The sequence below is a fragment of the Triturus cristatus genome, chromosome 2_1 (assembly GCF_964204655.1).
Source record: "Triturus cristatus chromosome 2_1, aTriCri1.1, whole genome shotgun sequence".
In the NCBI taxonomy this organism is placed as follows: Eukaryota; Metazoa; Chordata; class Amphibia; order Caudata; family Salamandridae; genus Triturus; species Triturus cristatus.
In genome coordinates, this window is record NC_140581.1 from 568,258,321 (window position 1) to 568,284,991 (window position 26,671).

At 43.9% G+C, this 26,671-nt stretch overlaps 1 protein-coding gene and 1 long non-coding RNA gene across 2 annotated transcripts in view; one reads left to right on the forward strand and one right to left on the reverse strand.

The window, feature by feature from the left end:
* The window catches only part of ADGRV1 (adhesion G protein-coupled receptor V1), a 1,990,932-nt gene that overhangs the window by 1,846,629 nt on the left and 117,632 nt on the right, over positions 1 to 26,671 (forward strand). The window lies entirely within an intron of this gene.
* LOC146865635 (uncharacterized) lies at positions 11,913 to 25,578 on the reverse strand. The gene is made up of 2 exons (XR_014970330.1): positions 25,336 to 25,578; positions 11,913 to 12,785 (listed from the first exon to the last, which is right to left on the reverse strand). It is a non-coding gene; the product is annotated as an uncharacterized LOC146865635 (long non-coding RNA).

Sequence of the window (26,671 nt, forward strand, 5' to 3'; positions counted from 1 at the left end):
GAGGGAGCTCCGTTCCTCTTCCCATACTAGAAAGAGAGTTTCTCCACTCCTTTGCCAAAAGAAAACTTCAGTCATTCCGAGTGTGGGAATATCAACAAAGTCACAAATTTGTAGTAATTTACAAACTTTGATTGACTTATTCCTATTCCATTGTATGGTGTTTAATACTACAGATTTCTCTGCATTCGTGGCAGAAATAGTTGCACTATTACTACCAGTTGTACCTGTCAGGAATCCTTCTTTGAAGTTCAGAAAGTGTAAATTAATACTTTTTTTTTTACTGTAAACGTACATTCGTGTCCTAAGTAATCTTTATGAATTGGGCAGTTGGTGTTTTTGTGAGAACTGAAGTGCACTTATTCTATTCATGAAAAGTTGTTGATATTGGCATTTATCTGTGCCACTGTATTATTAACTAGATATAATATAAATGTGTTAGAAAAAGCCAGTCCTGGAGACTATTAAATGTGTGAAAGTAGAGACTGGACTGGAGACTAGCCTCGGATTGGTAAGGCGGGTAATCGGGCTTCGGCCGATGGACCTCTGGCTGAAGCCAGTTGGTGGGCCGTTTTTTAGGTCTCTGCTAGTGAAGGCTGCGCTTGCGCAGTCTCGCTCGCGAGATTTAACGTTTTTCAGATGTGGGGCTTGAACCCGCCCCTCTTCTCCATTGGCTGGCTTCCTAAACGGAGGCCAGCCATTGGAGGAGAGGGGCGTCTGTCCATTTAAGCCCCGTCTTTTTCGAATTCGGGGACGTGTTTTTTAGTTTCTTTCTCTCCTCTGGAATGTAAACATTCCAGCCAATGGGAAGAGGAGAGAAACAAAAACACGCCCCCGAATCCGAAAATGACGCTGCGTTTCTCCGAGGCATTTCTGCTTGACCTCGGAGAAAGATGGTGGTGTTCATGGTGTCATCCAGCTGCGCCGGTTAAAGTCCTTTAAAGCAGCCGAGCTGCGCATATGCTGCGCCTGGGCGACTCCCGGGCACCCAGCGCGCCTTGTTTCTTCATTGACCGAACCACAAAAAGACCTTGAAAATATTTTAAAGGCTTTCTTATTTCTAACACTTGTATAGCGCTTTATGGCCCCTCGGCTGAGAGCGCTGCTGCGATGGTAACGTCACCGCTGCCCCAGCTGCTCCAGGAAGGGATTCTGGGAGAGGCGCCTCGCAGAGCGACACCTGTGTTCCGCGGCGGACTCCTGCAGGATCCAGTGTCCTCGTCTCCCGGAGATACCAGGCTGGCGGCGCGGGAGGCTTCTTATTTAGAATTTCAGAGTGTATTATTTTTGAGGATATACGGGTTATGTGCTTCTGTACGGGAGTCAGAGACTGTGGAGGAGACTATGTGTTTTGGGAGTATATGGTACTTGAGTAGTCCTTCCTTTATGAGGGGGTAATGCGGTGGTCTTCTTTTGTGAGGTATTTTTGGTTGGGTGTGCTCTTGTGCATTGTCTACGTTTTTGCGGGGTATGCGTTTCTTTTTAAAGCTATGAGTTGTTTACTTAGAAGTAGTCTGTGTTTTTGTCCGTTTCTATTGGGGAGGGGGAATGCGCAATGTTTTATTTGGTATGTTTCTGTCCGGGGTGTGTGTTTCAAAAGTGTAGACTTTTCTTTGAGTGCCGTTTTGTGTGTGTGTGGTACGTGTCTTCGGGCAGGCATGTCGCGTATTGTTCTTACATTGCAAAAATCTGCACAAAAAAAAGTATTCTGGTTAAATGATGTGGAACTAAGGAGGGTGGCTGCTATGCAGGTATCTTGTGTGGGAGGAGGGTTGAGTTGTAACGCTGCCGCAGCTATGCATTAGTCCGTGGGTAAAAGCGAGTGTTACGGTTGGACTGCGGCTAGTAGGAAGGTATATGGGCAAGCATGCATGGGATCGTCGTGTTGAGTGGGCCAGGCATTAGGACTACATACCTGGTTTCATTCGGGACAGTCTCTTGATCTGGTAGGTGGAAGATGGGAGGGAAGGTATGATCTAAGGCAGGTATGGATTGGTCCTGATGATTTGAATGTAGACCCTCCAATCGTAATATCTGTCACGAAGGCTATGGCTAGCCTGCAGGCTTCTCGGGAAGGAGGTGACTGCTGTGGCTGGCATGTAAGAGGTCCCGAGGAAAGTCGTATTCCAATTTCCAAAACAGCCATACATGCTTCCTATGCAGGAATATGACAGGACAAGAGTAAGCATGCGTATGTTGTAGGCGGAGTGACCAGGGGCCGACGTACATGTGGTTAGGGGCTAAGACTTTCATGAATATATCTTGGTGTCACGATAGGCTTGGTCTGTTTTTTGTGGGTCCGGTAGCATGCATGCATCCTGCATGACGTCAGTGTCTAAATGTAACATTTATGGGTCCGGGGTAACGCAGAACATAGGTTTGGCACTCTTTGACTATGATAGACGAATTAGGGTCTAGTCCGGGTATACATTCTTTGTCGAGTAGGTTGCGTTCGAGACTAGCATGTCTGGATTATGGGGGAGATTAGTGACTAAGCCTGGCATACAGTACCTATTTTACGACTGAGAAACCCCGGTCAGAGCGCACTGTGCAAGTAATTGCAATATTCATGTGTAAGTGGGAGTAAGGCTGCAAAGCAATCAATCAGGTACAGGTTGTATGGATTCATAGGTCTGCGCTTGCGCACTCTCGCTTGCGAGATTTACTGTTTTTCAGTAGTGGGGCTTGAACCCGCCCCTCTTCTCCATTGGCTGGCTTCCTAAACGGAGGCCAGCCATTGGAGGAGAGGGGCATCTGTCCATTTAAGCCCCGTCTTTTTCGGATTCGGGGGCGTGTTTTTTAGTTTCTTTCTCTCCTTGGAATGTAAACATTCCAGCCAATGGGAAGAGGAGAGAAAGAAAAACACGCCCCCGAATCCGAAAATGATGCTGCGTTTCTCCGAGGCATTTCTGCTTGACCTCGGAGAAAAATGGTGGTGTTCATGGCGTCATCCAGCTGCCCCGGTTAAAGTCCTTTAAAGCAGCCGAGCTGCGCATATGCTGTGCCTGGGCGACTCCCGGGCACCCAGCGCGCGCTCTACTTTATGCCATGTTTCTTCATTGACCAAACCACAAAAAGACCCTGAAAATATTTGAAAGGCTTTCTTATTTTTAACACTTGTATAGCGCTTTATGGCCCCTCAGCTGAGAGCACTGCTGCGATGGTAACGTCACCGCTGCCCCAGCTGCTCCAGGGAGGGATTCCGGGAGAGGCGCCACGCACAGCGACACCTGTGTTCCATGGCGGACTCCTGCAGGATCCAGTGTCCTCGTCTCCCGGAGTTACCAGGCTGGCGGCGCGGGAGGCAGCGGCTGCTGGTGAGCCTCGGGGTGGGCGGCGTCTCTGAGGGGCTCGGGGGAGTCCGGTGAGAGCTGAGGGCACGAGCAGTACCCTCGACGAGGCTGTCGACTAGGCGGGAATGGAGCGCAGTACCGAACGTTCTTCTTCCGCGTGTTCTACTCATTTTGTGCCCTCACTTCTAATCTCTGGTGGAACGAGGGTATTTTAGGGCTCTTGGCCCCCCTAAATTCCAAGCGCTGTACTCCCCTAGCCCCCCACCGGAGATCAACGCACCGGACCCCAAACTATTCAGAGTTACACGACCAGCCTTCCTCTCTGGAGGGGTTTCTTTATATTCTTCTTATTTCACCACAGGTGCCCGCCGGAACTTCTCCGGAGATCCGTGCTGTCCCATCATACTCTCCACAAAGCTCTTCAACGCCTCGCCAGGGGTAGTAAGCGCTATATAAATACAATATATGATAGAGATGCTCCCTGAATCATAATCAACCTGAGGTCTCCTTTGTTTTATCTCTGAGTGGGTGGAGTTCTCTGTCTCCTGTCTCCAAAGAGACCCTGCGTTTTTTTATTTAGGTCCCTGACTCCCTGTGCCCTCTCCAGGTGCAAGTGCATGGTCTCTTCGTGTCCCATTACTGTCCTCATTCTGCGCGCCCTTGTGCCCCATCTACGGAGAGTCCATGCTCCTGAGGTCGAAGGGTCTGAGCATCCTCCTAGTCCTGTTACTCGCTGTCTCGGGGCTGTGCGCATCCTTTCTCTGGGCCATGTTGTGCATGCTCTCTATGGTGCACCATGGTGCTATTGACATTGTAAATAACAATGCCGTTTCTTTAAATGTTTTAAAAACAAAAACATAAACGAAAATAATGTCATGAGCAATGCCAATAGCTCTAACTTTAACAATGCCGAGACCATTGCATTGTAAATGCTTGTTTGGACTCCATCCCTGGTGCACAGCATGAAAGACTGTTACAGCCTTGACAAAATATGACCCCATGCAGCTGAAGTCAGGCCAGCAAGCTAATGTCAGCGACAGAATGGCAATAGGCTGCTCTGACTGTGACAGCATGAGGTGTGCCTGCCTCCGCCCCGGGGTGACAGAGGCCTCAAGGAGCTGCGGATGGGAAGCCATTAGCACTTACTTTTCAGGGGTCTGCAGCAGGAGTGAGGGCAGGAGCACTGAGAGGTGGGGGTTTGTGAGGCCCAGCGAGGAACCCCTCCGTTTTTGATAATTCTATGCTTCCAAAGTATATTTGTTCCTTGGAATGTTAATTTCCTATTTAGGTACTGGATCTATAAGCTTTAAAATACTTTTATTACCACAAATATTTGTCATCATTTAGTTCCATTAACTAAGTAGTGTATTATCAAATGTTGCAATCAACGAATGTGGGCCACATTTTTGGGGCTGCCCAGGCCGAATTGTGTCCCCAATCCAATCCTGCTGGAGACTAATGATAGTGTGAGAGTAAAGCCAGTCCTGCAGACTAATGAAGGTGTGAAAGTAAAGACTGGCCTGGAGACTTATGATAGTGTGAGAGTAAAGCCAGTCCCGGAAACTAATGAAAATGTGAGAGTAAAGCCAGTCCTGGATACTAATGAAAGTGTGAGAGTAAAGACTGGCCTGTAGACTAATGATAGTGTGAGAGTAAAGACTGGCTTGTAAATGATAGTGTGAGAGTAAAAACTGTCCTGTAGACTAGTGAAAGTCTGAGAGTAAAGCCAGTCCTGGAGACTAATGAAAGTGTGATAGTAAAGCCATGCCTGGAGACTAATGATAGCGTGAGAGTAAAACCAGTCCTGGAGACTAATGATAGTGTGAGAGTAAAGCCATGCCTGGAGACTAATGAAAATGTAAGAGTTAAGACTGGCCCGGAGACTAATGATGGTGTAAGAGCAATATAAGACATGGGCCCTTTAATAATTATTTTCGATGCCTCTATGTATTGTAATGATAGTGTGAGAGGTAATGCAAAGTGCCCCAGACACTCAATTAGTAAGTCCATACCTCCAGAGTTAATCTTAGTAGAGGTTGTGGTAACTTCGGGGGTGTGAAGCTGGCAGACATACCGAGCAGAATCTTGAAGTTCTACTGAGAAATGGGGAGTTACCGTGAGAACCAGTAATTATGTTTTCTCTGGATTTTCAACAAGACTTCAAGGATGCTTATAACAGTGAAGATGTCTGAGCGAACGTAAACAGATACACTGCGTTCACTTGGATCTCATAAGTCCAGTGGGGTCAGCAACTCCTGTTACCACCATGGTATGATTATGAAGCCACCCATAAAGAGGGTCTGAGTAGTGGGACTTATGGTGCTGCAGTAGTAAGGAGAATGAGAAGAGTACTTGCGAGAGATGGCCATTGTTCATCTTCACAACCCACTTTTTTATTTTTCATATATAATCATAGTGTGAGAGCCAGCACAGAAATGGAGAATACGTGTCTTCTTTAAAGTAGGGCATGCTGTACCTCATTCTGCTAAGTCAGCGAAGGGTTGTACTTCACTGCCCTGGTGGAGGGCACCCTACCTTATTTAGAGATCTCCACCAAGGTAGCTCTGCTGAAGTCAGTGAGGCTTTGCTGGGTTCAATGAACCCGCACACATACGTTTCTGATTGGGCCCTGAAGTGCTGGGAGTTTTTTCAGAGTACATGGGTGTGGTCATTAATCCCATTTCCTGCTAGGGGCCACCAGGCTTCCCCTGTCAGTCCTCAACAGGAAAAAATTATGTCAGAACGTCTGTTCTCAAGAGGACACATGGTCTGACATCCATTGACATCCTTAAATAAAGCAAAGATGCCGCACATTTGACAGACAGGGTAGGTCGCCGCATTTTTGGCAGTGTGACCTGCCCGCTAAACTTTAAAAACGATCCTAAGTGTGGACTGGGCTGGTGCAGCACGCACAGATTTCAGCAACCATATTGAGACTGGTTTGATGGGAGTTGCTCTAGGGCTCATAGGATTCTGTATGAGGCGCTAAAAAAGAGCCCTAGGGATAGGGGGGCAATTTCACATGCGAGAAGGGCCTATAAAGAGGCAATTGCCAAAAGGAAAAAGGCAATAAAATGAGAAGCTTGGGACAACCTTTTATCTATCGATGTCCTTAGGGACAGTGGTAAGTTCTGGGCTATAATTAATAATCCTTTTTTCTCGGATATCGAGGGCACCACCCAGGATTGTGTAATTCAGGATGAGCTATGGTATGACCACTTCAGTAAAATCTATGGGGCATGTGGTTCTAGTCCTACTAGTAGCACCACCCCTTTAGCACTCTGCTCCATGCCCTCTTTATTCTTTGAGCAGCTGGATGTGGAGAGAGCCATTAAGGATTCAGCTAGTAATAAGGCGCCGGGCCCTGATGGAGTACCAGCAGACCTTTTTGGCTTCTTGCCTAGTTTGTGGGCAAGGATTTTAGTCAATGTTTTTAACGCTGTTTCGAGCTACAGGTTTCCTGCTTCGTGGGCTACCGCACTAATTATACCAATTTTTAAAAAGGGCCAACACGATGATCCCTCTTGCTATAGACCCATCTCTCTGTTAGACTCTGCGGTCAAGATCTTGGGCAGGGTCTTACTTGTTAAACTCAGGGATGCTCTAGATAGTCGGGCATTTTATCGAATCTCCAATATGGGTTTAGAGCAAATAGGGGGACTCTGGATCAATGCCTAAATCTTCAGCTTTTAATCAGTAAATATACTGTGGCGAAGGACGGGTCCCTTTTTATGGCTTTCATGGACCTGTCCTCCACCTTCGATTTAGTTAATCAGCCCAAGCTATGGTCCATCATGCTGGATTTAGGTATTGACCCTCCTTTAGTAAGGTTCCTTGCAGCACTGCATCAGGATCTTTCTGCATCAGTGAGGGTCACTCAGGATGGGAAATGCACTAAGCACTTTAAGTCAGAGAGAGGGGTGAGCCAGGGGTGTATCCTTGCCCCTCTCCTCTTTACTATTTATATTAACGGCCTGGAGGGGTCTCTGGGGGTCCCGAGAGCGGATGCGCCACGTGTGGGGGAACTGGTTGTACCAGTTCTTCTGTACACGGACAACGCTGTCCTGTTGGCCCGCACTGCGGTGGGGCTCCAGAGACTGCTGGATGCCTTTGGTGCCTTCATGGCTGCTCTAGATCTTAAGGTGAAAATTAAGAAATCCCATTTTATGGTGGTGGGGAAACAGAGTAAAAAGTCTAATTCTAGATCTCTATTTTGTAATGGGGAAGAGATCACCAGGGTAAAGGTTTTCTGCTACTTGGGAGTTCTTTTCGATGAGAATGGCTCCTGGGGCCCGCAAATCAAGCTTAAACGTAACTCTGTAGCCAGGTCTACCTCAGCACTGATGAGTTTTGCTAAGAAGCTGGGGGCAAGGCCAATGGAGGCTCTGCTGAAAGTCTATACCTCAAAAAGCCTGGCTATCGCCACTTATGGCGCGGCTCTGTGGGGTTACGTTACGCAGGATATGATCCAAGCAGTAGAAAACAGTATCCTGCGTCATTTGCTTTCAGTTCCCCAATCAACCCCTGTTTTTTCTCTTCATGCGGAGGTTGGTTTGGGCTATGTTTCCGATAAACTGAAGTTGGCCCCATTGTTATTCTGGGTGAAAACCTGGTTAAACCAGGAAATCTCTCTTAACCATCAGATCTTAAATGACGTCCTAGCCTTAGACCATGCCAAAAGAATACCCTGGCTGGAGTACGTCAGAGCGGCGTTCTCTCGTATTGGGCACCCTGAGCTTTTTTCATCCCTATCACTTATAGTCAAGGCAGATATTGCTTGGATTAGGCAGTCTTTTTTAGACAGGGTCACAATGGATCGCGAGGAGAGTGAACTTTTAAAACCTAGTGTGAGAGCGCATTTTTTGCTTCTCTTTTCTCCCTCGTTGGAACCCTATTTAAGTATTGTTTCCAATCCATTTCATAGATTTTTATTGCTGAGATTTAGATTTAATTTGATCCACTATTCACTTGGTTTTTATCCGTCGTGGGGTAGGCCCGAATGTAGCACGCCATGCCATTGCGATGATTTTTCATCCCAAGATACTTTGCATTTTATTATGTTTTGCGAGTTCTACACTGTAAGCCGCAAAAAATATCTGCTCCCAATTCTGAAGGAAGCTGGCTTCTTACAAGTTAGACCTGCTCTGTTATTTCTCCAACAGCTGAGTAGTACTCGTATCATATTTAGTGTGGCAAATTTCTTGGTGGCAGCTATGCGCTGCAAAGCGAAAAAATCCTTCCAACCTGTGCAATCAATGAGCAATCTTTAATGTATGCCTTTTTTGTATGCTTGTATGTTGTTTTTATTCTGTGGACTTATTGTAATTACATTTGTACAGTATATGTCCTGGATTGCTTTTCCTTTATGAACTTTGTACTTTTATGATTTTAATTAATCGAATAAAGTGTTTTGACTGACTGACTGAGACTGGTACTCTGCATTTGTTACCAATTATTGTTTATTTGCACCTCTAAATTTATAAGTGACGATGACATTTTGTCAAAAGAACTGTACAAAAGAAAGGAGAGAAGGAGGCAGATGACATACCTGCCTCCTTATGGCAGAAGTCCTATTACTGGCCACCTCTAAACGAGGCTGCATGTGTGCCTGGATTTACTAATATTTGAAGAAGTGCCGCGCAGCAACCAAAATTGCCACGCAGCCATTGAGACAAAGCGAGAGAGAAAAAATGGACCAAATCTACTAAGATATTATGCATGGTTTCGCTCCTACAGCGCTAGCACACTTTTGGCTGCCATGCGCCAATACTCACACACCCTTGCGTCGTAGTGCAAGGGTGTGTGCATTCTCTGTCCATAAATGTTGGTGGGGATTTGCATCAAAAACCATTACAATGCCCATGTACCACCATGGAATGTACACACGGCATAAAGGAGCACAAAGTAGCGCATAACACAACTTTGCATTACTTCGGGGAACTTTCCAATGTAAATCCTGGTTTGTGTTGGATAATAAATCCCCCTCTAACACTTTGCACTGGGTTTTCATCACTTTTGTGACGCAAAGCATTAGTCATTCTGGTCCGTAGTCCTCAGTGTTGCAGTAGCAGCAAAATCGGCATTAGAGCTGGAAACCTAGAATTTAAAATAACTAAATACACTACACTAATGCTTTTCACTATATACATCTAACCAAGTGACTTTTTCAATGCATATTTATTTCGTTACTTATTTGGCCTCAACCACACCTCTTTGTTTGGTTTCTACCTTGAAGCTAAGCCCCTCTCTTAGCTGCTGTCATTCCAGAATTTCGAAGTGACTCGTTTGTTTGACCCTTTCCCCTTCATGGTCAGATTTGCAAAATATTCACCCGGGCTGTTTTTTATTTTATTTATTTTTTTACAATAGTAACCTAAACTTTTTTCTTTAAAGCATCATGCAAAATAGCAAATACAGAAAGTTGTGTGTTTTAATGCAAGAATGTTAACATCTATAAACCAGTTGCCTTTGACTCTGCGTCCTCCTTCAAGATACCTTAATGTACACAAACAAGATGAATTATTACATTGCTAATCACGTGACAACAGGGTGTGAAACCGGTTTCTGATGACTAGGTATGACATAATTAGAACAAACATGTTTACATTTTCTGAAAGTAGTTCTGCTTGACTGTCACATGGAACCAGGAAAGCAAATACAAAAATACGTCCAAGGCACAAAACGGGACTTTCTGTTTGAATGTACCATTAAGTGTGTTGGGAGGGGAGGGGGTAGAATAGAAACTAGCTAAAGCAAATCTTTGAAAATATTATTTTAAAGTTTGTAGTAGAGCTACGCCCCGAAAGTTACTATGTCTATTTACTTGATAGCCGACAGGGTTAGGTGTTCTGTTTTTACCTGGCTGTTCACTTCCTTATTGGCTGTAAGAGGTAAACAAAAGGTCGTGTACGGAGAAATGCTTCCCTGCCGTGCTCTGCGTCGCACCCACAAGGAACAAAACGTGTTGTTTCTCCTGGAACGGCCTCCTGCTGTTGAAAAACACAGGTGCCACTTGGCTGGCAAACACTGGGCGTATACCAGAAACGTTAACTAAACAGTCAAAACAATCCGCACATTTCAAGTTAGGCGGCATCAGTTACTCCAAATGGAGGGTAGTGGCAAAGCTGAAATGCTCCCCAGTACATGTCTTTTGGAGCATAGTGTACGGGAATCAGTGTTTCTGCTTGTAGTCCACGTTTTCCACCTATATTTCACCCGGATATTACGGCATTCCTAATGTTTCAATACTATAAACATGCATAATATTTACACCTTTGGAGATTTCTTCCCCCCTGAGTAATTCTGCATATGGAAATTTAATGTATCTGGATTTTCTTTTTATTTCAGTGAAAATGTTTAACATCCGGAGAAACCCCTTCTACACAAGTCCCATTACAATTGGGGCTGATTCCAGCCTGTAAAAACTTGTCTTCGCCTCTGACAGGAGTACATTTGTGTAGATTTGTGTAGATTTACTAGAAGTACCTGCAAGGGTAAGTGAACACTCACACAACTATGACTTAATGGGTGTTCACCTACTTCTGAGCGTAGGGCCGTCCATGAACATCTACAGCACTCTCTAGATATTAAGCACAATAAAATTGACAAATCAATTTGGAAAAACATAGAGAAAAATGTAATAGCTAAAAAAAGAAAAACACCAAAATCATCAAAATAGGTTAAGAGAAACTGAACATATGAGTTTTTAAATGATTTGATTGCTGAGGTATAGCAAAATACATCAAATGATCATGACACAATACAGCAACGGTCAATTGTTAGGGATCGAAATATATAGCGATCATCTCAATTTCCCATAAACCACAAGTTAGTAAAGATCGACATATTCCACTATGCGGTTATTTGCAACCATAACATTAACCACTAACAAGCCATTTAGTGCCCATTAGTTTCCGTGCAATCATCTGCTCTTTCTTGTTGTGGTAAGTTAACTTGGAGTGAGCCCCAGAAACTCTAGGTCGCGCTCATGGCTGTAAATCTTCAACATATATTTCAGCTTGATTTTTGCAGTATATTATGTCTTGAACCCACTCGTCATGCTTAGGAATAGAGTTCTGCATCGAAGTCATATCTACTATCCTTTTGGCGAGCAAAAGCGCCATAGTGGCAAAATGTCTTGCATCCTTGAGTAGATCCATTGTGGCGCCCAGCATCACCATGGATGAAGAGGGAGTTAATGAAAACTCTAACATTTTGCTTATCAGTTCAAACGCTTTGGTCCAGTACTTGAAAATCTTGGGACAAGTCCATGCAACATGATGAAAACTCATGTTTGGTGTATTGTACTTAATACATTTCACTTTACTATTCGGGGTAAACGCTGTGGAGTGATCCAGCACCAATCAGGGATCAATAATCAATAATACTCAAACACTGGCCCATACTCATACACCCAACAGATGAATCCCTGTTGCGCTGTTCAAGTTTGAGATAAATCAGTTGTTCATAAATGCAGTCTAGTATCTAACACGCTAAATACATAATTGAACCTGTATATCAACTTTCTTTCCTCTGGTCGATGGACCTAGAGTTGAGAAGTTGATGGTAATAATTAGTACTAACTATCTATCTGTCCTACAAAAATAAATCACAAACACAGTGTAAGGTTAACAATATTTATTGCAAAATAATGTCAAGGAAAATGCTCATCGTGTACAGTTTTACAAGGCAAACAAAGCATAAATCACAGAGAGAGAACATTAATCAAGGCAAAATAGTGTCAAACTCAAATCAAGTGACATAAATGCAAATGAACGAGTGGATAGGTGAAGAGACAAAAGTTTCAGAGACAAAATGCATTTGCAAATAATTATGCAAATTTCAGAGACCTAAGATAATCAGTAGAAAACTACCCCTTGGCCATAAGGGATAGCGGGAGTTCACTGAGTGAAGGTTCAGGGAACAAAGAGATCAGGACAGGATCAGAAAAACAGGTAGGCCTCAATCTGGATACAGCAAACCGACGGACAGCAATGATTTCACTCTTTCAAGCTTCTGCAAAGATGCACGCTTGTCACCCCCCAAACACCCCAGTTATACCCTATAACCTACTCGTCCATCCCACTATTGTAGCAACAATTTCAGAAACTCTGTTTCTCATTGTTCATTTTAGGGGGAGTTTTATCACACCACCTTAGTCACGTCCATGTTTTCACAGCATTCTTTGGGTTACATTTTCACATAATGTTGTCCACGTCTCATGAATATACATTTCCTCCAATAAGTAACATGTTACAAGTTTCTACACTCTCATTGTTTGCTTTCACCACTTTCTGCGGAAGACGTTTGTAAATTTGCACTTGATTTCACGGCCATCCTTCCATTACTTGGCAGACGCACAATAATTCTTGAAGGTTATCTGCTTTTGCCTTCCCCATTCTCTCTCAGCGCTCGGTTTTCAGCGTATTTTTCGTATTTCGTTTTTCTTTTAACCCTGGACTGTCATTCAAAGATGTAGGCCCATGTGTGCATTCACTATGATGAACAAAACACAGACATTATTAATTTCATGAAATATAATTCTCACTGTTTACCACCCGCCATTGCACTATCCCACTTTGTGTTCCTAGCAAGAGCATTATTGTGCCAAAGCAGCATTATTATTACTTTGTTTTAAGCAGAATGTAGATGAGGCCTAGTTTTGATGCATTAGTGCATGCATAAGTGCACGCATGCACAAAGCATCTCCCCATGTTTTCGTGTTTTCTGCACATTATTTTCACAGCACACTGTTAGTAGATGTTACTGAGGAATAAATCTGAGCAGATTTTATTTTCCCAAAACCGTGCTCCATCAGAGTGTAATTGATATAGTGCACAAATTTAAATTGAATCGGTTTACGCCTGTAGGTGAATAGTGTGTCTTTAACCTACACACAGATATTGGACTAACATTTATCTGATAATTGGGCTCCCCGTGTCTGTCTCTCACTCCAAACTAGCCCCCAGAAAGGGTCTTCACATACCACCAAACACCTTGGAGTACAAAAAGGAGATAGACCTATTTGAGTCAGCCCAGAGAATATATTTAGCAAGCAGTGTAAATTCAGGTGCTGATCTGGGAAAGTTCATAAATGCAGGTGCGTAGCTTCGGGGGTGGGGGGTGTTTGCGGTATTACATTTCTCTAAAAAACTTATTTTGTAGTGAGTAGTTTGGTACAAGGACTTTAAATTGGTTATGATGAAGTGTCAGTCGGCTTTCACCTGGGATTTTTACAAACACACACACACACACACACACACACGCTTACACACACACTATCTTGTCTTTGTTTTAAAGGCCTTAACGAGTGTGGATTATTTTGAAATATTTTGGGTTTTAAGAGCCCCGAAAAAGCAGTCCTCCTCTTTCTTTCCACTGACACTTAAGGTCCCTAGTGTTCTCTTGCTCATATAATGTGTTTTAACATGATATCCCAGCTTGACTGTTGGGAATCCTGAAGCTCCCCTTCTCCCACTAATCATATTGATCAAGCTACACTCCAGCATAAATGACCACTTCTCGGGACACCACCTGCAGTAATGAAGTAGAGCGACCAAGGGTGTGTCACCTCCTCCATTTTAAATCTCTTGGAAGCCGATGAGTTGGGGAAGAGATCTCCTTGTGCGTCCTGCCTTCATCAGGCTCTGTGATGCAGGTTTCTCTAGAGTGGGTGGAGTATCAATCGCTGATAATAGCAGGGAGTACAGTAGCTCATAATCAAAGATCTGTGATAGTTCCCACCATGCGCAACATGTTATTCCATCCACATTAATATGAGTTATTTGGACTGAGGGTTACTTACGGATCATTGCTGTAACAGGTTTATGGAGTGTCATTGTGTGGTCTATCCTTGTGTATAACAGTATTCAGTCTAATAGAGCCAATAATTGATATAATGGGCTTGTGCCACTTAGTTTGGGGCAGAGAGGGCTCCTTCATGCATTGACCTTGTAATGGGGTTGCTTGCCTCCCCATATCAAATCTGCTGAATGTTTGCCATAATTATAAAAAAAAATAGGGGCCATATTATCAAGGAACGGCAATAACATTATCGTCGCTTTAGCGGCAGGAAACTGCCGCTAAAGCGGCGATAATGGGCTTGATAATATGCCCTAGAGAATTCCCATAGAAGCCCATGTTCACACCGGAACATGGGCTTCTATGGGAATTCTCTAGGGCATATTATCAAGCCCATTATCGCTGCTTTAGCGGCAGTTTCCTGCCGCTAAAGCGGCGATAATGTTATCGCCGTTCCTTGATAATATGGCCCAAAGGTGGAGTGCGGACCGAGATATTTGCAAACAGGCATAAAACTTGGGCAGTACTATCATAGTAATAAGAAAGATGCAGTGCATCATGCATCACGGAAAGTTTCAACAGAATCCAGAGTTCAGTATGAGTTCGAAGGGTGCCAAGCTCACTGCCAAAGTTGCGTCTACGGGAGAGCCTGTGCAACATAAATACCAAGGTATTTCACACCTTTTCACACCTTTTGTGCTTCATTTCAAAGGATAATCTGCTACAAGTTATTCAGTTATATCCTTTAGTGGGAAAACTTCGGACTTCTCCGAGTGAATTTGTATACTTGAGTGTCCACCAAAATGAACAACTTCCCTAAATGACAAGTGCAACATTTTATCTGGGGTTCTGAATGAATAGCACCAAATCGTCCACATAAAGGGCACACCAACAAGGACCTGCCCCCTCACAGAATGATAGTCATGAATAAAACAGGCAAGTGGTTCTACCGCCAATGCAGCAATCAAATGTGAGGGCAGCAACCTTGCCACGTGTCTCTGCTGATAGGCATTATCTCAGAATAAAACTCATTAACCTTGATCCTGGTGTAGTGTATGATAAGGCAATCAACTTTAAAAATGTGTAATTAGCTCCTCAGGAAAGGCTTATAGCCACCAGGTCTTTCTACAGCCAGGTCTCCTGAAGAGTCTAGTTCTCTATTGTCAGTAGGCCCCTCTTGGAGTCAGGAGTCCATCTGCTTTTGGTGCCAGATTTATCCTGTGCACCAGCATGTGACTGGAGAAAATCAGCCACAACTATCAACCTATTTTCCCACAGACCCCACCCTTTTGCAGTACTTCCTCTTTGAGTTACTGGAAAATTATCCATGATCTCCTGTTTTAACACGGTAGGATCCAGGTGTCACCTTGGCCACTGCTCCACATGACAGGGTCAAAACTGTTTTTTTATTCCAACTGCTGTTGGAGCCTGATTGTCTAGGACTGTCCTGGATAAGAATAGAAGAATCCCTTCCTGGCATCTCTAAGACAAAAGAGGTAGTGGTAACACTGCTGTTTGATCGATTCTCTCAACATCTATTCTCTCAACTGTGGGGTCCCCCAAGGGTCCTCATTGAGTCTAACGTTGTTCAATCTGTATGTTGCCGAATTGGCAGAAATCATAAATATTTACGGTTTCACTTCTGTATCATATGCTGATGATACTCAAATTGTCATTTCCCTTTCCCACGACGTAACAAATACCTCCACTCCACTCAATGCTTGCCTTAATCATGTTATAGAGTGGATGGCAGCCTTAAGCTTAATGGAGAAACTGAGGTACTGGCTGGGAAAAATCCCTTTGAGGTGGATGGAACTGAATTACTGCATTGTAACTGTTCTATGTAATGTACTTTGATACTCATTGACAGATAAAAATATATAAAATTAATTCACTCAGCACGAGCATCTACCAGAAGGTTGGCACCAATACTCCACTCTGCCAAGCCCTCATGGGCCCCGTTTGAACCCACTCTGTCTCAGGTAATGAAACCGCTCATCCTGTTCAGTAACAGAGATTCTAAAACAGAGTTTTGTGTCATATCAGCGCTTCGACACCTCGTCAGGAGTAGTAAGCGCTATATAAATGCAATTACAATCCAATACAATATCACTGAGGGACACATTTTTGAGCAGTATCAATTATGAAAAACTGCCATCAACCTGTATGGTAACCTCCAAGACATTAGGGACACTGGGCAAGCCCCTGGGGATTGGAGTTCAGCTTTTGCAGGAACTCATGCTGCACATGTCACTTCTAGCCCCTCACCCGGGCCTTGCTGCAGCTGTGTTGTGTGTGCATAGTACTGTTAATGGCAGGCAGAAACTCATATGAAATGTTGATGGGGTGCCTGTGGCTGGCCTTTCTGTGTTTACCTTAATGTGTCATGGTGGCCGCATGCAGACAGAGTAGACCATAAGCTACCTTGTTCTTTTGCGTAATTGTTTTAACACTCTGATGGCTGGCATTCATGTACAATAGTCAGTCACTGCTGCCCCCCTATCTTCCTTCTATGTCTATCCTGCTAGCATCTGCCTCAGTACATGCCAACATCAGCAAACAGCTAGGACGCATTCGCCTATTGGTCAGTCAGTGAGTGGTGCTCACGGGAGTGGAGAGGCCAATGAGTCAAATGTAAGAGTCACACTGCAATAATTAGATGGACTCTTTACAGAGGCAGGTGGGGATGGGTAGGAGCCACAACTCAGTTTTCAGAAATGCGCCAAATATATTTTGATTCAAAGTTTTTTTAAATAACTAACACTAAGAAAATGTGGATCAAATCATTCCTGAAAAAAAGCTTGACACCTTTAATTTACCATCCGATTTTTAGACAACAACTGATCTAAAGCTTGACTATAAATGCTGAAACGAAGTGTTGCCAAACAGTAACTCTGTGGGACTCCTCAGGGTACCGCTGCTGTCATTATACTACTGGCCTACTATTACTTGAGATTTCCTCTTTGTAAAATGGGAGTTCAGCTAGTTCAGGGAAGTCTGTCCCACTTATGCCAACCCGCTTAACCTCTTCGTCGGTATGCGATGGTCAAGAGTGTCAAATGGTCTGGAGCGATACAGCAGTATCAAATGTATTGAATTCCTACTCCGCAGTCTTGCAAATGGCAGTCTGAATGTCAGCCAACAATTAATCAGATCCTCAATTTGACTGGAAGCCTGCTTGCCTGTCTTCAAGGATATAATTTGTCTCCACATGTCCCTGAAGCTGAAAGGTAGCTCTCTTCTTCAAGATCTTAAGCAGGCAAGACATTTTTATTGATATTTCTAACTGCAGATTCTTCTCCATTAGAATATTCCAGAGGTGCCAGACTGGATCTAGAAACTTTTCATAGCAGTGCTCCCCAACGCCGCTAGGGGGCGCCTTGCAGCTCCATGTGGGCTTAGTTTAGAGCTAACAGAGTGGAGTAGCATAAAGTGCTACCCCTGCACACTGATGCCAGTTCCTTTCTTTCTCTAGTGCTTCGCCCCATTTTTGTTGGTCTTTTGGCAACCCCAAAAACGGAACTCAGTCTGCAAGGGAATGATGTCCCCTCCTAAAACTACAGGCTTCAAACCATGTCGTGACTGCAGAAAACAGATGTCGGTCATGTACCTGCACAGGATGTATCCTTGGTGCTTGGGCACTGAGTACTACTCCAAGTCCTGCGATGAGTGCACCCTCATGCGCCTGAAGTAGCTCTGAGACTGCGAAGCAAAGCTGTACATTGCCGAATGCTGAAAGAAGTTATGAGCCTCATGTAAGTGCCACTCCAAGTCAAAGGTGCTGACCAACTCCCAGTCTAACTTCCCAGGCCGCTTCCGCGAGAAGTTATCTCTGCTGTTGAAGTTCTCTGGGAAGGTAAAATTTATGAGCAAGCATAAAAAAGTAAATTGTGACTCAACCTCATACTGCCACTCTCTATCTAACGAGAAGTCACAAGGGTGTATAGGTGCCAGTCAATCTTGCCCCTGATCTCGAATTGATGAGCCAATATGCCAGTTGATCCCAGTGTTCCCTGAGTCCCCTGGGCCATGGGTGATGCCGCAGCAGGTTGAGGTCTTTAAGAAGGCCATGCTGCGTATCTTTGGCCTCTTCTAGTTTCCTCGTGTGCCAGGAGATCTATCTTTGGTGCCGTCTCGATCCATAGGAACTATCATGTGTTTAGCACCGACTCTTGTGCAGACTCCCACCCCGGCTTGTAGTTAGTCACTCCTTCATCCACGCCAATGCTAACACTGTGAATGCCAGAGGTGAATCCCATGCTGACTCCAATGTCTGACCACAAACTGGTGTAGGCTCGACCCTGACTGAGGTTGCCCTCCAAATCTGCTGCAGGGTACGAAGTTGCCGTGCAACCTGAGTCTAATCCTATACTTCCACTACTGCAGAGGCACGCTCCGAGTTTCCACTGTCTTTATGTCTTTGACTCTGACCACCGCTCAGAAAAGATGATGGAGGGGAATGGGATCATTTACCACTCCCAAATTTGGATGACAACAGAATATATATGGGTTTACTGGAAGCTAGTGGGTTGTGGGATTGGTATTTTCCATGATACAGGGTTGTAGTTGCCTCTTGGACCCCAGATGGAAAAGAGTGCTTTGCTGTTTTAATTCAATGAGCAGCTGAGGCATGGACCTACGGCTGCCTGGAGCTGAAGTAAAAACAAATGTCCTTACTGAGGTTTTGCAACCTGGTCCATACTCAAACAATCTGACAGATTGCTTTTGTTCAATGAAGCGCTTACGGACACCTTAATGGGCACTTGATCATAGCCCTGTTGTTGCCTGTGGGCGAATGTGCAGGTGGCCAGACACCATAGACCGGCTCTAGGCTACTATGTTTTCCTGGTGCAGCATCCTGCTCAAGAGAATCTGGTGGCCCAGGCTTCCACCACAAGGGTAAATCCCATTTCATTCCCATCAACCCCCAGACTGGGAGTCAAAAAGGATTCAGGCATACAAAAAATGTTCTCTTTGGCTAGCCTAGCATTGAGGTCAGTCAATGGTGTTTGTTGATTGGGCTGATATAAGTACACCCTCTTGGACATAACCAGTAAGATCTTGACAGCAGTCCAGGAAGAATTTATGGCTTCCTTGGCTAAAACAATTCAAGGTACTCAGGATGTGGTCAAATATGTGATTTGTGTTGGCCTTGATACGGCTGCGTGCTTGGGAAGGGTGGTTGGTACCAATGTTGTGCTCTACAGCTATTCAGTGATCCATAGGTTTCTGAGGAGTTGTATAGGCCTTCCTTATGGATATGCCATTTGATGGCTCTTGTCTATTCAGTAAAACGAGCAATCTGTCTGATGAGAGTAAGAATTGTACAACAACAAGAGCAACCCTTATGTCCATGCGAACAGGGGTATCAAGTAGTCCTTGAAACATGCGTTCACATGGAACTCATTCTGGAACACATTTATGATTATCACAGATATTAATGCACCGACTAAATCATAAATGATATTGCAATTAAGCAAGTTTTTAAACAACAACAGATAAAGCAGCCAGTGCATAATACGTTTCAGCCAAACCGGGTTTTATTTAAACAAGTATCAATTAGCAAATTTTTACAACAGTTCGTTGAGAGAATATAGTAGCAGAAGACCCCAGATGTGTAAAAAAAGCTAAAAACCAATGGATAAGATACAGTGACGTAAATCAAGAGCAAAAAGAAGTAGTTGTTTCATACAATTATGAGACAGTAGTTTCTGTTAAGGACAACAAATGGATACAAAAAAGCATTCATTGTATCTGGAAATGTTTCCACTGTTTGCAGATAGAATGAATGATTTTCGTATCCATGAGTAGTCTTTAACAGAAACTACTGTCTCATAATTGTATCAACCAACAACCTGTTTTTGCTCTTGATATATTTCACTGTTTCTTATCTTTCAGTTTTGGTTGGTTGTTAAAGGTGAGTTCACCACAGTCAGTTGTAGACCACCTCCAGACGGTGGTAAACCATCTTACATTCTTATGGTCTATGATCAATGAGCTGAAGTCACACTGACTCCTCTGTAGAGACTCCTTTTGATAAGAACTGTCTTCAACACAATGCAGTTCAAGGCTTTCCATCCATTGCAAGAGGCTAGAGTGGAGTAGCAGACTCCTGTACACCTTCCAGCCTCTTCATCTCCTGTTGTGAGTTCTGAAATAGAACAGGAGCATCTGGGCCCAAGTCATCCTAGTTGATCTGGATTGGGCCATGGTAGTGTGGTACCCTGAACTTCTGGGCATAAGCAACTATCTCCTCATCATATTACCACTCTACCAGGTTTTTCTGTTCCAGCAGCAGGGCCGGATTCTGCAACTGAACCTGTGAAATTCACATCTTTATGCGTTGAGATTGAGAGCCGGCAGTTGGCTGCATTCAATCTACCACCTGAGTTTGTGAATATCATCCTTGCTGCCAGGTATCCATCTACGAAGTATTTTTATGCCTGTTGAATGTTTTATTATTTCCTTTTTCTTTGACACATCGAAGCCTTGCAGTGGGCACTATCATAGGTTATTTGTCGGCCCTTTCGGTCTTTCTAGGTTTGCCAGACCAACTATCCTTCTTTAAATCACTTGTAATGCTGTTTATTAAAGGTTTGACCCACATGTGGCTCATCAAACTGTTTGTGATGTGGCAGTGGGATATTACTGTGGTCTTGACATTTCTCATATGTACTCCCTTTGAACCGAAGCACAGCTGCTCATTGCACCTTCTGACCTTAAAGACTGTCTTCTTCATTGTGATCACTTCAGCTCATCAAGTGAGTGAAAGTGATGACTCCATTCCATGTTGTGCAACCCATTCCTCCCCAGCGCTCTTTGCCCTGCCTCATCTCTTGAAAAAGAAAAAGGAGGAGAGGCTCCGGTGGTTGGACTCCAAAAGAGCCTTAAGCTTTTACATTGATTGTACCAAGGATCATCTTGTGGACGATCAGCCTTTTGTGGGATTCTCTGGGGCAAAGAAAAGAAAAGCCATGCAGGAGAGGACTCTGTTAAGGTGGACAATCCTTTGCTCTAAGCACATTGGCCAAAAGCAGTTTTCGGAAGATCTGAGAGCTCATTCCATCAGGGATAAGTCTGCTACCACTGCACTGGGACGTGAAGGGCCTTTCCTTAACATCTTCCAGGCTGCAATGTGGGCGTCAGTACACACGTTCATGAAGCATCTGTACACTGGTAATACTATTTGTGCTCCATGTCCTGCGACACAGAAAGAGTCAAGAAACTCAGGTCGGCGTGCAGGGGTGTGATATGCAGAGTCTATATGCAACTCTCCTCTGCCCCTTCCAGGAATGAATGAATGAAGCCTACATGTAGCTGCATGGTGCCACCCAGTGGCGCTTGGAAGTATTGTTGTGAAAAGTTTCCGGATCCAGTCTAGCAACTGGGGAATAATTTAAAGGTGAGCAATCTGCAGGTAGGTATAATATCCAACAAAAAGAACCTTACTGGAGGTAAGTAAATTGTTCATTAGGAATCTAATGGTAATTACATGGATCAAGGGCCTCCAAGCTGCGTTTGGGAGTTATGTGACCCAAGCCTCCTTTTACGTAGAAGGAATTATGCCCTTCATAAAAATAACCTAGCTTTGGAGACTTGGGAAGGCACTACATTGCCCTACTTTGAGCTCTTGGAGCCATATAAAACCTTTGTGTTTGTTTCTAAGACTAGATCTGGGTGTCTCTTTGACCCCTTCCCCATGGAAGTCCTTCACGAACATGACCCTAGTCTTGGCAATCCGGTCACTTAACTGTGGAGTTCTTGCCAATCATTGTGCATTGTCCTCAATACATGGAAAATGGGAATAGCGTCAACCTCTCTTAAAGAAAATGTTAACCCTCATTACCATGTGAATAACTCTATTATCATGCTTCTTCCAGTCCTTACTAATGTTTTGGAGAAGGTCATAGCATCACAACTGTGAATGTTCTTTGATGAGGTTGATTAATGACAGTTAGGATTTTGGCCAGGTCACAGGTCTGAATCTTACCTCCTCTTGCGTCAGAGGAAATTCATCAGATTCAGGATGTTGGAGACATTGTGGTCTTATTACCGTTTGACCACTTTTGATACAGTCAACCATGCTATATTAGTTAGCAACCTGGGCAGTAGGGTCCGGTCCTTGCGCGATTGAAATATTTCCTGTCAAATCCTGAGGTGCTATTCCTTGAACCATATGTTTTAGATAAGGCATACATTCACTGTGAAGTCCTACAGGGGTCCTCTCTACAGACATTAATTTTCATTATCTATCCACATTTTATCACAATTAAGTAGATACGTTTGAGCTTAATTCACTTTCATACACTGATGATACTCAAAGTGTCATCCAGTTAGACCAAATTTACAATACTCCAGTTGCACCCTAATTTAGTGATAAAATTGAAGGACACACTAATTGCTGTGGTAGTGAATGAACTCCAGCTTCCTGATACTTTTAATGCAGTCAAAACTGAGCTCCTACTCTTGTGAAAAATCATACACTTTTGAACAATTTAATGTGGCAGCTGGATCTGGGACTGCCTCCCTCTCTCCTGCACAAAGCACCATGTTTCCTCATGCTACGCATGCCTAGGAAGATCTTACCTTTTAGACCATCAAAAGAACACTTGGAAATGGTATCTACTCTGATTTTATCACTTTTAGACTACTGCACTAACCTTTATCTTTTACTTCTATCTCTGAAGTTGGGTCAAAAGATAGCAATTAAAGAAGTATACCTGTATAGGATTGTTATTATTAATATCATAACAGAAGAAAATTGATGCATTCGCCATCACTCTAGGGTTCATGGCTGCCTTCAGAAAAGAGGTTTCCAGAAACACAGGTGAAAAGGTAGATACTGGCGGAATAGTGTAGCTATAGGAATAATCTCTGGACAAGGCGGGAGGACCTCCACTACAGTCCCCACTAATCCAGTTCACAGTCAGCTCAACCAGGGCTGGGTATTTATCAAGCAGTCTTCTAAATGTATTACTAGAATCCTTGACCAACGATAGCCCCAATTAGCTGCTGCAGTACAGGAACCAAAACCCAAAGGTACATGTGCTCCTGAGTAACAAGCTCATTAGAACAATTTAAATAATACGAATTCTCAAGGTAAGCACTAATAAGAGTCACTCAAGCCAGACTTGGGCCTTTTGGCAACCCCTAAATTAACCAAACTTTGTATACTACAAATACTGCAGGACCCATTATAGAGAAACAATCAAATACTATTCAGGTTCCCACCACCATGAGTAGGTTAAATAGTTTTCACATCCGTGCACACCTATTGGCAGATAATTTCAATGCCAATAAATGCTCAAAGAGTTACTCAGCTTCTCTTTAAAATGACTTCCTCCAGTGGCACTTAGGTAGATAGCCAAGCTTTAGATGAGGCATGAGAAGCAGGACTTTCAGTGAACAGTTTTAAGCCAGCATGTACTATCCCAGAGCCTTCCAATTAAAGTAAGTGGTTGGGAAATTCTAGTTAGAACTGCAGACTAAAGGAAATATGAACAAGAAAAGCCTTCTCAACTCTTATGCCCTCACAGAGCCCACTCAGCTCTAAATCAGCACGCGCATAGATGCTGAACATATGTGTGTATCTGAGCCTTATTGTGTATCATTGATACACCACACTCATTTCACCTAAAGAATTCTCAGACACCTCAGTAAAGAGTGTATGTTGTGTCACGCACGTGGGCTAAGGCCCAAATACACGGATGACCACCGATATCTCAGTAGAGGATCAGTGATGTCCAACCAGTAGGGTTGACAACACAGACTAAGGGAATTGCCAGCCACCTTAGTAGATAGCCTATGGTGTCTATCCAATAACCGTGACAGTACACCCCCAGGATTACCACAGACATCCCCGTTGAGTGCATACGGGATCCACCCAGTAGAGCTGAAGTTGCAGCCAAGCATTACCACAAACACCTCAGCAGAAGGTGTATGTAAAATTACAAGCAGCTGTAGAAGCTCAACCTGGAGACACCTCAGTAGAGGAAGTATGGGTTCCATCCAGAAGCTGTAAAAGCACAACATAGGTATTACCGTTGTGTACAGTAAAGGAATGTTGATGTAATACCTAAGAAGCAGTACAGGAGCAACCCAGAGACACCCCAGAAAAGAATTTGTGGTTCCACTCAGTAGCACTGAAGGCATAACCTATGTATTTCCATTGACACCTCAGTAGAGGATACATGTTGTGCCACCTTGTTACTGAAGAGGCGTTACCCTGAAATATCTCAGTAGGATCCATGGGACCCATCTAGTAACAGTGAAAGTGCAACCCAGGCATTACCACATACACCTTAGTAGAGGGCCTATGGTAAACACTGAAAGAAAACAACTCTTCTCTCCATTTATGATTCAGAACAGCGCATTTGTCTCCTGGCAATTGAGCATCTTGCCTGGTAGTGTTATCAATAACTTTCTCAATTCTGCCCTCGTTTGTCAATATGAATTTCTACGATGATATAGCAGCGGTTTGAAACCTCTAGTACCCGTTCTTTCTTAACAAGAATTTCAAGGGATTAAAAGAATAAAATGCTTTACCATGGAGTCTGCTCTTCTGCAACTCTTAATCAAGCTCAAATATGAGGTCTGACCGGAAATGAGGACCAACCCATTAGGGTTGACTCTAGGGACTTCCCTATGTTCTTATAATTTGCAAGACTGACAGGGACGTTTAGCGGCCCAGTATAAGATCCCCTAGTACTTTATTTTGATTCCTTCACTCAGGGGTTTTCCATACACTTCAATAGCCAAGTGGAACCATTGATATATAGTGTGTGTCCCCTAGACAGAAGCAGACCTTTTAGAATACCTGTAGATGCCAATGACCTCATAACACAGAGGGCCACTGCTTGGCCCAGGTTATGTTTTGTGCCTCTTCTGTGGGGTTCTATCTTTTTTAGCCGATTAGTTTAGAAAGTAGGGGCCTCATTCTTCCAGTCCTCTTCCCCCTTTGAGACTCTAAGTTGTACAGTTGCTACAGAGAGTCTCAGAGCTGACAACCGTGGTCAGATGGGATCCCTGGGCCGCACCAACATTTTCTAGCCGCCAATAGATTTGTGTAGAGAGGAAAATAGATTCTATCTGGAATCTGATATTACTTATTCTGCAGCAGTAGTTCAGTCAGTACTTCGCATAGTTTAACCTGTCTCCTACCAGTAGGCAACCTTATTCACTACTTGACAGTGGAAAGAGTTCCCAATCTCCAATTTTAGGAAATGCGAAACGTTGTTTTTCTTACCCACAACCAAATTGGGATGGCATAGCTTGACAGGTGCAGGCCATTCCTGAAAGAATGAAAACGTCCTGAATACTTCGGGCACATTTGTGGATTACTGCTAAATTTCAGCAGTGTAGCAAGCCTGATATTGCAGTCATTCTCCCATTGGTGCCAGCCGTGCCGCAGCATTTCGGGGTGCTCTCATAGGCAGGGTTTCCACAGCAGAGAATAGTGCGAGTGTGTGGCTGGGCTGCTTTCCCTTTTGATGTGCCGACCTGGCTGTGAGTAAATATTTGCTGTCTGCAGTACTTCCTCTTTGTTGAGTTCGATTCGCGCTTGTAAGTTTCTAACTCTCACTTGAGATAGAGGATTTAGACAGCTTTTGACGTCAAAACGATTCTCGGGAAAAATATTTAATCTTTCTGACTAAATGTGGTTCAGTGTCTATTACTCCCTGTGTCGAATTCTTTGAATGGGGGCCGCGGATTCCCGGAAAGGCAGGCAGAGGAGACGAGAGATGCTATTAGCGAGGCTATATTTCAATGGCCAATGTCAATCTGACATAGCCAGCAGAATAATATTGAACAAAGGCTCCTGTGCTCGTCGGGAGAGATGTCGCCGCCACTGCTAACAAGCGAAATGGGCACAGAAAAACAAATTAATGGCTGCACAGTAACAGAAGGTTTCCCATTTAGCATTATGTGCGTATTGGCTCACCACGTGGCAGGCGGTGGCACTGGCAACAGTTGTCAGAAGGTACATGTCGTCCACTTCTATCAGTTCGTACTGCCTTCTCACCTTCGAGTGAATTTACACTAGAGGCTGTATGTATTACACATAAGGCTCACTGCCCCCGTCATCGCTGCAGTGCACCTGCAACTGGGTGTGTCTTGCTCGGGCCAGGACAGTGCGCCCTGTTCTAAGTTGCAATAAATATAACTCCCACTCACATTTACAACACACGGGGAGCGTTCCCAGTGCAAGCGCGGACCTGCACCTGACGTATGTATGTCCCAGCCTGCGACAGAAGGTTTCTTGAATATTACGTCATTCTAAACCTGCTTTACACAAACAATAAGACAGGCTGTCACAAAGTGCACAGAAGTATTAGTTTTAAGAATAAAAAAGAGCTCCCAAAATATAGATCTAAATTGCAGAGTGTACCTGGTGCAAACATTTTTATAACTCTTTCTTAAAAGCAGGCCCTCCGCAGCTCAGCAAGTCACCTTACACTACCTCCCAAAAAGAATGCTCTTCAAGTGACTCCATACTTTAAAGCCTATACTAGCTCTAAAGCTGCCTTTACTCTAGCAAATTACCCAGTTACGCACATTTACATTTCTTTCAGGCAGCAGAC